Consider the following 15,897-nt stretch of genomic DNA (forward strand, 5'->3'; position numbering starts at 1 on the left):
ACCTTTTCTTAACTGCTTTTTACAAACTTTGGTCGGACGTTCACACCTTCTTGCAGCCGAACACCTCCGCTTCCGCTTTTGATAGTATATATTCGGGCATTCGAACCTTTTGTTACCCGCTTTTTACAAACCATGGGTGGACTTTCACACCTTCTTGTACCCGAACAACCCTGCTCCCGCTATTGGTGGTGTACAGTCGGGTATTTTAACCTTTTCTTACCCGCTTTTTACAAACTATGGTCGGACATTCACACCTTCTTACAGCGGAACACGTCTGCTCCACCTTTTAGTGTTCTATCACACCTTTTTTTCACCGCATTTTATGGATTATGGTTGGAAATTCTCAACCACTCTCATCCGAAGACCTCTCCTCCCGCTTTTGTGAATATATTTGAACTTTAGTCGGACATTCACACCTTCTTGCAGCTGAACCACCTCCGCTCCCTGTTTTGATCATGTATGATCTGGCAATACTACATTTTCTTACCTGTTTGTGAGTAATTATGGCTGGACATTCACACCTACTTTCAGCAGAACACCACCTCTCTCGCTTTTGATGATGTATGGACCGGCATTCTTACCTTTTCTAACACATTTTTCAGCAATTATGGTCGGAGATTCACACCTACTAACAGACGAACAACTCCGCTCCCGCATTTGATGGTGTATAGTTGTTGTTTTGCAAATTATGATCTGACATTCACACTTACTTGCAGTCGAACAGTTCTGCTCCCGCTTTTGATTATGTTTGGTTGGATATTCGAAACTTTTCTTAACTGCTTTTTACAAACTTTGGTTGGACGTTCAAACCCTCTTGTAGCCGAACACATCCACAGCTGCTTTTGATGATGTATGGTTGGGTATTCGCACCTTTTTTTTACCCATTTTTCAGTAATTATGGGTGGACATTCACACCTTCTTGCAGCTGAACACCTCCTCTCCCACTTATGATCATGTGCGGTTTGATTTTCAAAATTTTTACTTTAATTTTTTCTAGCAATTATTGATGGACATTCAGACCTTCTTGCAGCTGAACAACTCCGCTCCCTCTTTTGATCATAAATTGTCGGGCATTCGAACCTTTTCTTACCCGCTTTTTACAAAACTTGGTCGGACTTTCACACCTTTTAGTAGCCGAACAACTCCGCTCCCGCTATTGATTGTGTACAGTCGGGTATTTTAACCTTTTCTTACCCGCTTTTTACCAACTATGGTCGGACATTCATAACTTCTTACAACGGAACACCTCCGCTCCTTATTTTGATGATGTATGGTTGGGCATTCAAACCTACTTGTTGCCCGCTTTTCATTAATTATGGGTGGACATTCACACCTTGTCGCAGCCAAACACCTCCGCTCCCTGTTTTGATGGTGTATAATGGTGGACATTCGCACCTTTTCTCACCCGCTTTTTACTATGGTCGGCCATTCACAGCTTCCTCTCCACCATACTTGTATGGTGGGATATTCACACCCACTTGCATCCGAAGACCTCCGCCCCCACTTTTGTTGATATTTAGTCGGTCATTCGCACCTTACCCGCTTTTGGCAAACTATGGCCTTCTTGCAGCCAAACACCTGATCTCGCTTTTGATGATGTAAGGTTGGGCATTCAGACCTTGCTTCACCTACTTTTCACCAAATATAGTTGGACATTCACACCTTCTTGCAGCCGAACACTTCCGCTCCACTTTTGAGTGTTCTATGTAGCATTCACACCTTTTTCTTCACCGCATTTTATAGATTATGGTTGGAAATTCTCACCCACTCTCATCCGAAGACCTCTCCTCCCGCTTTTGTTAATGTATAGTCGGGCATGAGAACCTTTTCTTACCCGCTTTTTACAAATTATGGTTGGACATTCACACCTACTTGCAGCCGAATACTGATACTGATCCTCCCGTAATAAAATGGTCGGATCTTATCAAACACACTTTGTTTCTTGTGACAATCAAGTCAGCGAAACAGCGTATACACGTCAAGACACTGAATCAAGTTTGCCACAAGAACTCATAAGTTTGGCAGTATTGCTCTGCCGTCAGCAATCATACACCCATTTTATTTTCGTGAGACATGTGCAGGCACCTGTTCATCTACTGTTCTATCACTATGAATTAGTTTATCTATTATCAATAAGGATACTTCTACAACTACTATCAAAGTATGTCCGGACTTCTTATGTTGTCAGTTGCTATATATGAATAAGTGGGTAGCTACTGACAAGCATTAAGCATGTCACACAGCCCAAACATATAACATTTCAGGACACACCACACAGTTAACAACCACAGTGAAGCGTGTCAAAGCCCAAACATGTAACATTCAACGGGACACTTACACAACACATTCAAATCAAACAGTCAGACAACATACAAGAACATATACCCCAGCCGGCATTGCTCCCTGCCTATTTTCCTACAGCTCACTATGGGTGCGCACACCTTTATTCACAAACTCTTCAACTTATACTCTTTTACCGAAGCTGCTACAGCTCGATTGGCCGAATACCCTTAGATCCTATTTCGGTGAATTTGACATCTGCCTTACATGTAACAGATTAGCGATTTAGTTTGAGTGAAGGAATTCATTTTATAGCAAAATCCCAAATCGTGAAGAACTCATGAAAGTAAGCTTATTCTCGGATTCATGAAACTTTAGATTTGCTCTGTCTTTTACTGCAAAGTACAACGTTGTTTTTTTTGTTTAAATCTTTCTAGACATGGTAAATATGAAGGACAAAGCAGTTTTAACATAGTTTGAGTGAAGGAATTCATTTTATAGATAAAATCCCAAGAGTCCTACTTGGTCAGCCGAGGAGCAAGGGGGGGAGCAAGCGTCTCAACCAAGCAAAGCTCACCATGGGGAAGGTGGCTATGCCAACTAGCCTGATGCCCTGCTCCCGCAGTGATGGATAATCGTACTCTGGTTTCTCTTCATAACGTACAAGTCTTTCGCCTTTTACTAAAGACTTCCGTGGAAAGCAGCACTAATGAGTTGTTGCTATTTTTGGCAGGCTTTACCTTTGCGGGTGAAGCCCTTTCCGTCTGTGCAAAAGAAATCTTGTTACTGTGCAGAGTGAGAGTAGAGTCGCCTTACTTGTTGCAACTGTGCCGATGTTGCTTGGATGGTGCTTGCTGGAGCGTGCGGGAGTGCAAAGTTATACCATTTAAAAGGGCTGAAGAGTGCTCAGTGCAGCGGGTGGGCGGAGGTGCAAAGTGACACTCTGGCCACCTATGGCCATAAAAAGAACACCGCTACAAGTGCGCATTGTGCCAGGAAGGGCCCTTGGACGTGAACCAGTGGACAGATATCACTTCTCGGCCTTTTGGCTAAGATCAAGTGTAGTACCTGTTCTTATCAGTTTAATATCTGATATGGCCTTTGTACGAGGACTACATATTAAATTGATTTTTAGCAATAGGAGTTGAAAAAGGAGCTTGCTCCGTTCACTCCAAGCATCGACCCGGTACTGCAGTGCCGCTGGGAACGGTGCGCTCTTCTCTGCTCTTGTGAAAAAGCAAACAGTGGTGCAGGATGGAAGTTTCAGGGAGCCCAAGATGAAACTTTCTTTTAGTCTGCTGAGAAAAGAGAGTGAATGCGAAGTAGACTTTAACACAGCTCTGGGGGCGAGCCGAGTGCGGGCTAACCGGGAGAATTGCTTGAAAGAAACGCGACACTGAATGAGCGGTCAGAACAAAGCCTCAATACGGTGTTCCCGTGGTGTTTGTGGCTGCCTTGTCTTTTGCACAGAGTAAAAGACAAGGCAGCCATCGAATAGGGCCCGATTTTTCCTACTTGGTCAGCCGAGGAGCAAGGAGGGGGAGCAAGCGTCTCAACCAAGCAAAGCTCACCATGGGGAAGGTGGCTATGCCAACTAGCCTGATGCCCTGCTCCCGCAGTGACAGATAATCGTACTCTGGTTTCTCTTCATAATGTACAAGTCTTTCGCCTTTTACTAAAGACTTCCGTGGAGAGCAGCACTAATGAGTTGTTGCTATTTTTGGCAGGCTTTACCTTTGCGGGTGAAGCCCTTTCTGTCTGTGCAAAAGAAATCTTGCCTTACTTGTTGCGACTGTGCCGATGTTTGAAGCTGGAGTGCAAAGTTGTTGCTTGAATGGTGCTCGCTGGAGCGTGCGGGAGTGCAAAGTTATACCATTTAAAAGGGCTGAAGAGTGCTCAGTGCAGCGGGTGGGCGGAGATGCAAAGTGACACTCTGGCCACCTCGAAAACCGAGGTTACATCCAGTACCAGGGGCAGCCCAAGCTCTGCCGCAAGTGTGGTGAGCATGGGCACCTGGTTGAGGCTTGTACCAAGGTGATATGTGGGAAGTGCAGAGAAATTGGGGACACTTTTGGAGAGTGTCCAAATGGCAGGAAATGTAATCTCTGTGGAGAATTAAATCACCTCTTCTGAGGTGGCAGTTGGTGAACAAAGTGAAGAGGTTGACCCAATAAATTCAAACTTCCCGCTAAAAGCTTGGATTGGAAGTGAGGAGCAAAAAGGAGAGGGGCCTGTAGAGGCCTCACCACTCAGTGCTGAAGTCTGTGAGAATTCACAGGCAGAGGGTGGAGCTAAGCTAAATGAGGAGGAAGAGCAGACAGGTGAGTCTAGTGAAGGTACTCACCTCCCCGAAGGTCAACAGCCGAGGAGGACGGCATCTGAGTTGTCCTCTGATTCCCTTTAGCTCTGCAATCAACCCCCAGGGACTCAAAGTTAAATGCAACATTGCATCAGAGGCCAACACGAGAGTCCGAAAAGGAGAGCTAGTTTCCCAAGAAATAACCTGAGTGTGTAATTTGTTTTGATAACTTAGAAAAACGAAAATGACATACCTACTTTCCTTTATCCTTTTAATGGTTCTCACCTTCTCAACACTAAATGTGAGAAGTGTGAAATCAAAGACAAGAGCCCAGAGTATTATATCCTTCTTAGACTCCATAAAATCAGATGTGTTTTTAATACAAGAATGTGGACTACCTTTTTTGAAAAACCATAGACAATGGGAGGAAATGTGGCCCAATTTATCGATATGGAGTGGCTCAAATCAAATTAAAAATGATGGTGTGGCCATTCTAATTAAAAATCCGCATGTTCTGGTGCGAGACGGACGGGCACTTTTAGCACACTTGAATTTTATGGGGCAAGACTTTAACCTCTTAAATATTTATGGTTTCAATGGAAAAAATGACAGGTATGACCTTTTAGAAGATTACTCACAAACGGGTAAGAAATGGTAGTATTGCCAGACTATACATGATCAAAACAGGGAGCGGAGGTGGTTCAGCTGCAAGGTGTGAATTTCTGACTAAAGTTTGTAAAAAGCGCGTAAGACAAGGTGCGAATGCCCAACAATGTATGATCAAAAGAGGGAGCGGAGGTTTTCAGCTGCAAGGTCTGAATGTCCAACCATAATTTGTAAAAACCGGGGAAGAAAAGGCTCGAAAGCCCGACTATACACCATCAAAAGCGGGAGCGGAGGTGTTCAGCTGCAAGAAGGTGTGAATGTCCGACCATAGTTGGTAAAAAGCGGGTAAGAAATGGTTAAAATGCCCGACTGTACACCATCAAAAGCGGAAGCGGAGGTGTTCGGCTTCAAGAAGACGTGAACCTCCGAACAAAGTTTGTAAAAAGCAGTTAAGAAAAGGTTCGAATATCCAACCAAACATAATCAAAAGCGGGAGCAGAGCTTTTCGACTGCAAGTAGGTGTGAATGTCAGATCATGATTTGCAAAAAGCTGATGAGAAAGGGTGAGAATGCCCGACTATACACCATCAAATGCGGGAGCGGAGTTGTTTGTCTGTGAGTAGGTGTGAATCTGCGACCATAATTGCTGAAAAATGTGTTAGAAAAGGTAAGAATGCCGGTCCATACATCATCAAAAGCGAGAGAGGTGGTGTTCTGCTGAAAGTAGGTGTGAATGTCCAGCCATAATTACTCACAAACGGGTAAGAAAAGGTAGTATTGCCAGACCATACATGATCAAAACAGGGAGCGGAGGTGGTTCAGCTGCAACGTGTGAATGTCTGACTATAGTTTGTAAAAAGCGGGTAAGACAAGGTGCGAATGCCCGACAATGTATAATCAAAAGAGGGAGCGGAGGTGTTCGGCTGCAAGGTCTGAATGTCCAACCATAATTTCTAAAAACCGGGTAAGAAAAGGCTCAAAAGCCCGACTTTACACCATCAAAAGCGGGAGCGGAGGTGTTCAGCTGCAAGAAGGTGTGAATGTTCGACTAAAGTTTGTAAAAATCTGGTAAGACAAGGTATGAATGTCCGACAATGTATGATCAAAAGCGGGAGCGGAGATGTTCAGCTGCAAGAAGGTCTGAATGTCCATCAATAATTGCTAGAAAAAATTAAAGTAAAAATTTCGAAAATCAAACCGCACATGATCATAAGTGGGAGAGGAGGTGTTCAGCTGCAAGAAGGTGTGAATGTCCACCCATAATTCCTTAAAAATGGGTAAAAAAAAAGGTGCGAATACCCAACCATACATCATCAAAAGCAGGTGTTAATGTCAGATCATAATTTGCAAAAAGCTGATGAGAAAGGGTGAGAATGCCCGACTATACACCATCAAATGCGGGAGCGGAGTTGTTTGTCTGTGAGTAGGTGTGAATCTCCGACCATAATTGCTGAAAAATGTGTTAGAAAAGGTAAGAATGCCGGTCCATACATCATCAAAAGCGAGAGAGGTGGTGTTCTGCTGAAAGTAGGTGTGAATGTCCAGCCATAATTACTCACAAACGGGTAAGAAAAAGTAGTATTGCCAGACCATACATGATCAAAACAGGGAGCGGAGGTGGTTCAGCTGCAAGAAGGTGTGAATGTCCGACTAAAGTTCAAATATATTAACAAAAGCGGGAGGAGAGGTCTTCGGATGAGAGTGGTTGAGAATTTCCAACCATAATCTATAAAATGCGGTGAAAAAAAGGTGTGATAGAACACTAAAAGGTGGAGCGGAAGTGTTCGGCTGCAAGAAGGTGTGAATGTCCGACTATATTTGGTGAAAAGCAGGGGAAGCAAGGTCTGAATGCCCAACCTTACATCATCAAAAGCGAGATCAGAGGTGTTTGGCTGCAAGAAGGCCATAGTTTGCCAAAAGCGGGTAAGGTGCGAATGACCGACTAAATATCAACAAAGGTGGGGGCGGAGGTCTTCGGATGCAAGTGGGTGTGAATATCCCACCATACAAGTATGGTGGAGAGGAAGCTGTGAATTGCTGACCATAGTTTGCAAAAAGCGGGTGAGAAAAGGTGCGAATGTCCAACCATACGTGATCAAAACAGGGAGCGGAGGTGTTTGGCTGCGACAAGGTGTGAATGTCCACCCATAATTAATGAAAAGCGGGCAAGAAGTGGGTTCGAATGCCCAACCACACATCATCAAAAGCAGGAGTGGATGTGTTCGGCTATAAGAAGGTTTGAATGTCCGAGCATAGTTTGTAAAAAGCGGGTAAGAAAAGGTTCGAATGCCCGAACATACACCATCAAAAGAGGGAGCGGAGGTGTTCCGCTGTAAGAAGGTGTGAATGTCCGACCAGAGTTGGTAAAAAGCGGGTAAGAAAAGGTTAAAAAAACCCGACTGTACACAATCAATAGCGGGAGCAGATGTGTTCGGCTACAAGAAGGTGTGACAGTCCGACCATGGTTTGTAAAAAGCGGGTAAGAAAAGGTGCAAATGCCCGACAATGTATGATCAAAAGAGGGAGCGGAGCTTTTCGGCTACAAGAAGGTTTGAATGTCCGACCATAGTTTGTAAAAAGCGGGTAAGAAAAGGTTCGAATGCCCGACTATACACCATCAAAAGCGGAAGCGGAGGTGTTCCGCTGTAGACGGTGTGAATGTCCGACCATAGTTGGTAAAAAGCGGGTAAGAAAAGGTTAAACTACACGACTGTACACAATCAATAGCGGGAGTGGAGTTGTTCGGCTACAAGAAGGTGTGAAAGTCCGACCATGGTTTGTAAAAAACGGGTAAGATAATGTTCGAATTCCCGAATATATACCATCAAAAGCGGAAGCGGAGGTGTTCGGTTGCAAGAAGGTGTGAACGTCCGACCAAAGTTTGTAAAAAGCAGTTAAGAAAAGGTTCGAATATCCAACCAAACAAAATCAAAAGCAGGAGCAGAGCTGTTCGACTGCAAGTAGGTGTGAATGTCCAGCCATAATTACTCACAAACGGGTAAGAAAAGGTAGTATTGCCACTCCATACATGATCAAAACAGGGAGCGGAGGTGGTTCAGCTGCAACGTGTGAATGTCTGACTATAGTTTGTAAAAAGCGGGTAAGACAAGGTGCGAATGCCCGACAATGTATGATCAAAAGTGGGAGCGGAGGTGTTCGGCTGCAAGGTCTGAATATCCAACCATAATTTCTAAAAACCGGGTAAGAAAAGGCTCGAAAGCCCGACTTTACACCATCAAAAGCGGGAGCGGAGGTGTTCAGCTGCAAGAAGGTGTGAATGTTCGACTAAAGTTTGTAAAAATCTGGTAAGACAAGGTATGAATGTCCGACAATGTATGATCAAAAGCGGGAGCGGAGGTGTTCATCTGCAAGCAGGTCTGAATGTCCATCAATAATTGCTAGAAAACATGAAAGTAAAAATTTCTAAAATCAAACCACACATGATCATAAGTGGGAGAGGAGGTGTTCAGCTGCAAGAAGGTGTGAATATCCACCCATAATTCCTGAAAAATGGGTAAAAAAAAGGTGCGAATGCCCAACCATACATCATCAAAAGCAGCTGTGGATGTGTTCGGCTACAAGAAGGTGTGAACGTCCAACCAAAGTTTGTAAAAAGCAGTTAAGAAAAGGTTCGAATATCCAACCAAACATAATCAAAAGCGGGAGCAGAACTCTTCGACTGCAAGTAGGTGTGGATGTCAGATCATGATTTGCAAAAAGCTGATGAGAAAGGGTGAGAATGCCCGACTATACACCATCAAATGCGGGAGCGGAGTTGTTTGTCTGTGAGTAGGTGTGAATCTGCGACCATAATTGCTGAAAAATGTGTTAGAAAAGGTAAGAATGCCGGTCCATACATCATCAAAAGCGAGAGAGGTGGTGTTCTGCTGAAAGTAGGTGTGAATGTCCAGCCATAATTACTCACAATCGGGTAAGAAAAGGTAGTATTGCCAGACCATACATGATCAAAACAGGGAGCGGAGGTGGTTCAGCTGCAACGTGTGAATGTCTGACTATAGTTTGTAAAAAGCGGGTAAGACAAGGTGCGAATGCCCGACAATGTATAATCAAAAGAGGGAGCGGAGGTGTTCAGCTGCAAGAAGGTGTGAATGTTCGACTAAAGTTTGTAAAAATCTGGTAAGACAAGGTGCGAATGCCCGACAATGTATGATCAAAAGCGGGAGCGGAGGTGTTCAGCTGCAAGAAGGTCTGAATGTCCATCAATAATTGCTAGAAAAATGGGTAAAAAAAAGGTGCGAATACCCAACCATACATCATCAAAAGCAGGTGTTAATGTCAGATCATAATTTGCAAAAAGCTGATGAGAAAGGGTGAGAATGCCCGACTATACACCATCAAATGCGGGAGCGGAGTTGTTTGTCTGTGAGTAGGTGTGAATCTCCGACCATAATTGCTGAAAAATGTGTTAGAAAAGGTAAGAATGCCGGTCCATACATCATCAAAAGCGAGAGAAGTGGTGTTCTGCTGAAAGTAGGTGTGAATGTCCAGTCATAATTACTCACAAACGGGTAAGAAAAGGTAGTATTGCCAGACCATACATGATCAAAACAGGGAGCGGAGGTGGTTCAGCTGCAAGAAGGTGTGAATGTCCGACTAAAGTTCAAATATATTAACAAAAGCGGGAGGAGAGGTCTTCGGATGAGAGTGGTTGAGAATTTCCAACCATAATCTATAAAATGCGGTGAAAAAAAGGTGTGATAGAACACTAAAAGGTGGAGCGGAAGTGTTCGGCTGCAAGAAGGTGTGAATGTCCGACTATATTTGGTGAAAAGCAGGGGAAGCAAGGTCTGAATGCCCAACCTTACATCATCAAAAGCGAGATCAGAGGTGTTTGGCTGCAAGAAGGCCATAGTTTGCCAAAAGCGGGTAAGGTGCGAATGACCGACTAAATATCAACAAAAGTGGGGGCGGAGGTCTTCGGATGCAAGTGGGTGTGAATATCCCACCATACAAGTATGGTGGAGAGGAAGCTGTGAATTGCTGACCATAGATTGCAAAAAGCGGGTGAGAAAAGGTGCGAATGTCCAACCATACACCATCAAAACAGGGAGCGGAGGTGTTTGGCTGCGACAAGGTGTGAATGTCCACCCATAATTAATGAAAAGCGGGCAAGAAGTGGGTTCGAATGCCCAACCACACATCATCAAAAGCAGGAGTGGATGTGTTCGGCTATAAGAAGGTTTGAATGTCCGAGCATAGTTTGTAAAAAGCGGGTAAGAAAAGGTTCGAATGCCCGAACATACACCATCAAAAGAGGGAGCGGAGGTGTTCCGCTGTAAGAAGGTGTGAATGTCCGACCAGAGTTGGTAAAAAGCGGGTAAGAAAAGGTTAAAAAAACCCGACTGTACACAATCAATAGCGGGAGCAGATGTGTTCGGCTACAAGAAGGTGTGACAGTCCGACCATGGTTTGTAAAAAGCGGGTAAGAAAAGGTGCAAATGCCCGACAATGTATGATCAAAAGAGGGAGCGGAGCTTTTCGGCTACAAGAAGGTTTGAATGTCCAACCATAGTTTGTAAAAAGCGGGTAAGAAAAGGTTCGAATGCCCGACTATACACCATCAAAAGCGGAAGCGGAGGTGTTCCGCTGTAGACGGTGTGAATGTCCGACCATAGTTGGTAAAAAGCGGGTAAGAAAAGGTTAAACTACACGACTGTACACAATCAATAGCGGGAGTGGAGTTGTTCGGCTACAAGAAGGTGTGAAAGTCCGACCATGGTTTGTAAAAAACGGGTAAGATAATGTTCGAATTCCCGAATATATACCATCAAAAGCGGAAGCGGAGGTGTTCGGTTGCAAGAAGGTGTGAACGTCCGACCAAAGTTTGTAAAAAGCAGTTAAGAAAAGGTTCGAATATCCAACCAAACAAAATCCAAAGCAGGAGCAGAGCTGTTCGACTGCAAGTAGGTGTGAATGTCCAGCCATAATTACTCACAAATGGGTAAGAAAAGGTAGTATTGCCACTCCATACATGATCAAAACAGGGAGCGGAGGTGGTTCAGCTGCAACGTGTGAATGTCTGACTATAGTTTGTAAAAAGCGGGTAAGACAAGGTGCGAATGCCCGACAATGTATGATCAAAAGAGGGAGCGGAGGTGTTCGGCTGCAAGGTCTGAATATCCAACCATAATTTCTAAAAACCGGGTAAGAAAAGGCTCGAAAGCCCGACTTTACACCATCAAAAGCGGGAGCGGAGGTGTTCAGCTGCAAGAAGGTGTGAATGTTCGACTAAAGTTTGTAAAAATCTGGTAAGACAAGTTATGAATGCCCGACAATGTATGATCAAAAGCGGGAGCGGAGGTGTTCAGCTGCAAAGAAGGTGTGAATGTCCATCAATAATTGCTAGAAAACATGAAAGTAAAAATTTCTAAAATCAAACCGCACATGATCATAAGTGGGAGAGGAGGTGTTCAGCTGCAAGAAGGTGTGAATATCCACCCATAATTCCTGAAAAATGGGTAAAAAAAAGGTGCGAATGCCCAACCATACATCATCAAAAGCAGCTGTGGATGTGTTCGGCTACAAGAAGGTGTGAACGTCCAACCAAAGTTTGTAAAAAGCAGTTAAGAAAAGGTTCGAATATCCAACCAAACATAATCAAAAGCTTGAGCAGAACTGTTCGACTGCAAGTAGGTGTGGATGTCAGATCATAATTTGCAAAAAGCTGATGAGAAAGGGTGAGAATGCCCGACTATACACCATCAAATGCGGGAGCGGAGTTGTTCGTCTGTGAGTAGGTGTGAATCTCCGAACATAATTGCTGAAAAATGTGTTAGAAAAGGTAAGAATGCCGGTCCATACATCATCAAAAGCGAGAGAGGTGGTGTTCTGCTGAAAGTAGGTGTGAATGTCCAGCCATAATTACTCACAAACGGGTAAGAAAAGGTAGTATTGCCAGACCATACATGATCAAAACAGTAAGCGGAGGTGGTTCAGCTGCAAGAAGGTGTGGATGTCTGACTATAGTTTGTAAAAAGCGGGTAAGACAAGGTGCGAATGCCCGACAATGTAAGGCAAGGCAAGACAAGGCAAGTATATTTGTATAGCACAATTCAACAACAAGGTGATTCAAAGTGCTTCACAGAGACATTAAAACAGAAGAAATAAAAAGCATGATTTAAAATTTAAACAAAAGAAGGAAATAAGAACAATAGATAAAATCAGAAAAAATTATATATATGAAAGATAAAATCAATAGTTAAAACATGATTCCGTTTTGAAACTCAAGCTTATTCAAATGCAGCTGAAAATAGATGTGTCTTCAACCTGGACTTAAATACACTGAGTGTTTCAGCTGATCTGAGGCTTTCTGGGACTTTGTTCCAGACATGTGGAGCATAGAAGCTGAATGCAGCTTCTCCATGTCTGGTTTTGACTCTGGGAACTGATAAAATACCGGATCCAGATGACCTGAGGGGTCTGGAAGGTTCATAGTGGGTCAGGAGGTCACTGATGTATTTTGGTCCTTGACCATTCAGAGCTTTATAGACCAGCATCAGAACTTTAAAGTCTATCCTCTGATGGACAGGCAGCCAGTGTAAAGACTTGAGAGCTGGACTGTGATGTGCTCCACTTTTTTGGTCTTAGTGAGGACTCGAGCAGCTGAGTTCTGGATGAGCTGCAGTTGTCTAACTGACTTTTTAGGCAGACCTGTAAAGATGCTATTACAATAATCAAGCCTACTAAAGATGAATGCATGGACTAGTTTTTCCAGGTCCTGCTGAGACATCAGATCTTTTAGCCTTGATATATTCTTAAGGTGATAGTAGGCTGACTTTGTTAATGCCTTAATGTGTTTGTCCAAATTTAGGTCTGAGTCCATCACTACACCCAGATTTCTGGCCTGGTTGGTCGTTTTTAGATTTATAGATTGAAGCTCTGTGGTGACTTTCAATCGTTTATCTTTGGCTCCAAAGACAATTACCTCAGTTTTGTTTTTGTTTAGCTGGAGGAAGTTGTGGCACATCCAGTCATTAATCTCCTCAATGCATTTTCCAAGGGCCTGTACAGGCCCTCTGTCTCCTGGTGACATTGTTATATACATCTGTGTGTCATCTGCATAGCTATGGTAGTTTATTTGGTTGTTTTTTATAATCTGTGCCAGTGGGAGCATGTAGATGTTAAACAGAAGAGGTCCCAGGATGGAACCTTGGGGAACTTGTGATTCTTGTCTGCTCAGATGTAAAGTTACCTATTGACACAAAGTACTTCCTGTTCTCTAAGTATGTTTTGAACCAGTTTAGTACAGTTCCGGAAAGACCAGCCCAGTTCTCCAGTTGTTTGAGTAATATATTGTGGTCAACTGTATCAAAGGCAGCACTGAGATCCAGTAAAACTAAGACTGACATTTTTCCACTGTCTGTATTCAGACATATGTCATTAAACACTTTGGTCAGAGCAGTCTCAGTGCTGTGGTGCTGTCTAAAGCCTGACTGGAAGGTATCATAGCAGTTATTTTGTGTTAAAAAGTAATTAAGCTGTTGAAAAACCGCTTTTTCAATGATCTTACTTAAAAATGGGAGATTTGAGATGGGCCTGTAGTTGTTCATTTGCGTCTTATCAAGATTGTCCTTTTTCAGCAGAGGTTTAATTACAGCTGTTTTTAGTGGCTCTGGAAACACACCTGACGTTAAGGACAGGTTCACAATCAGTAACAGGTCTGACTCCAAAGTCTTTGAGACCCCTTTGAAAAAACCTGTTGGTAGGATGTCTAAACAGCAAGAGGAGGACTTCAGGTGACGTAAGATGTCCTCCAGGTCTTTACTGTTAATGGGTTGAAATAGTGTCATGGTGTTTAAACCGGTTTTCGGTGGACACAGTACATATGCTGAACCTGCTGCTGATGTACCAACTGCTTGTCTAATATTTTGGACTTTGTCTATGAAGAATTTGGCAAAGTCATTGCAGGCCATGGTGGAATGGAGTTCATTTGCCACTGACACAGGAGGGTTTGTTAGCCTGTCAACTGTAGCAAATAAGGCCCGAGCATTATGACTGTTTTTGGTGATGATGTCAGGGAAGTAGGATTTCCTTGCATTCCTCAGTTGTAAATTATAAGAGTGAAGTTTCTCTTTATAGATGTCATAATGAACCTGGAGATTTGTTTTTCTCCATCGGCGCTCAGCTTTCCGACACACTCTTTTCCCATTTTTCACCAGTGTGGAATTTCGCCATGGAGACTTCTTCCTTCCAGAGATAACCTTCACCTTAATGGGAGCAATAGTATCCATAACATTTAACATTTTAGTATTAAAGCTACTGACGAGCTCACTGACTGAACCCCCGGACAGGGCAGGTGCTAAGGAGAAAACCTGGTTAAAGATCTTACTACTGTTTTCAGTTTTGAGATCACTGCTGTTGAGACATTTGTGTGCACTGAAATCGTACTCTCAAAGAAAACACAGGAATGGTCAGACAGGCCCACATCAGACACAGTAATCTTTGAAATGCTTAGACCCTTGGAGATCACTAAGTCTAGAGTGTGCCCCCTATTGTGCGTAGGCTCTGTTATATGCTGAGTCAGCCCAAAGTTGTCCAGAGTGTTACTCAGGTCTTTAGTCCCTCTGTCCTGAGGATTGTCCATATGGATGTTAAAATCACCAACAATAATTATACAGTCAAAATCAACACAGATCATAGACAGCAGTTCACTGAGGTCTTCAGAAAAATCTGAACAGTATTTAGGGGGCCTGTAAATATTCAGAAACAGGACACTGGGTGAGGCCTTCACCTGTATAGCCATATATTCAAAGGACTGAAAACTTCCAGGAGATAACTGCTTACATTGAAAGGATTCATTGAATAAGACTGCGACCCCTCCTCCTCTCCTGCTCACTCTGGCCTCGCTGATAAAACTGTAACCAGGAGGGGTTGACTCAATAAGAACAGCAGCACTGTTATTTTGTTCCAACCAAGTTTCATTTAAAAACATAAAATCCAGGGTGTGCTCAGTGATAAAATCATCAATTAAGAATGTTTTCCCAGCTAAAGACCTAACATTTAATAAAGCCAACTTAAGTGTTTTAGAGGTATTATTTGCCCCCTCGTGTTTGGGTGCAGTCTGTGGCACACAAGGTATGTTTACTTTATTTAAAGATCTTTTTGAGTGCAACTCTCTGTGTTTTGACTGGGTCACATTTCTCCTTCTGTCACCTAAAAGTACAGAAATTTTAAGATCTTCTAATAAACAGGGTCCCAGCTTGTCCTGGGAAAAGTCACGACTGTCAGAATTCACACAGCCTGGACCCCTCACACATCACACATCAGACTGCGGAGACAGTACATGGTGGCAGCGTGAAGGGACAGAAGGGGGTGGGGCTGGGCTCCGTCGCTTCGGCTGCTCTAGTAGGGGCGGGGCTCGGCGGGGAACCTTTGGCCGCTTTGGTGGGGGGTTTATGGGGGATAAAAAGGGATTGGGCTGGGGGGTAGATCTAAGCCCAGCATTGACCCGTTCCATCATCTCCTCAGTGAATTTCAGGTGAGGGGAGGAGGAGGGAGAAAGGGAGGGTGAGGAGCACAATGACCTGTCAGGGGTTTGGGGGGCTGGGGAAGGTCCTGGTCCTGGTCCCTGGTCCTGGTCATTAGTGCTGTTGAGAGGGTTTGGGGCAAATAAAGACCTCTCTTCTTGCCTCTGATGTCTCTCCTTTCCAAAGTTCCTCTTGGGTGGGGGCAGATGGAGTTCCTCCTCAAGG

The 15,897-nt window shown here is 43.8% G+C and overlaps 3 non-coding genes across 3 annotated transcripts; all 3 read left to right on the top strand.

Moving 5' to 3' along the window:
• Positions 1-2,917: 2,917 nt before the first annotated feature.
• LOC140287558 (U5 spliceosomal RNA) lies at positions 2,918-3,031 on the top strand. Its single transcript, XR_011911702.1, has one exon. It is a non-coding gene; the product is annotated as a U5 spliceosomal RNA (small nuclear RNA).
• Positions 3,032-3,309: 278 nt separating this feature from the next.
• On the top strand, positions 3,310-3,500 carry LOC140287561 (U2 spliceosomal RNA). The gene has a single exon (XR_011911705.1). It is a non-coding gene; the product is annotated as a U2 spliceosomal RNA (small nuclear RNA).
• A 411-nt stretch (positions 3,501-3,911) lies between these two features.
• On the top strand, positions 3,912-4,025 carry LOC140287555 (U5 spliceosomal RNA). The gene has a single exon (XR_011911700.1). It is a non-coding gene; the product is annotated as a U5 spliceosomal RNA (small nuclear RNA).
• The last annotated feature ends 11,872 nt before the right edge of the window (positions 4,026-15,897 follow it).

The sequence above is a fragment of the Leuresthes tenuis genome, unplaced genomic scaffold (assembly GCF_036924035.1).
Source record: "Leuresthes tenuis unplaced genomic scaffold, fLeuTen1.0.hap1 SCAF_147, whole genome shotgun sequence".
Taxonomy (NCBI): Eukaryota; Metazoa; Chordata; class Actinopteri; order Atheriniformes; family Atherinopsidae; genus Leuresthes; species Leuresthes tenuis.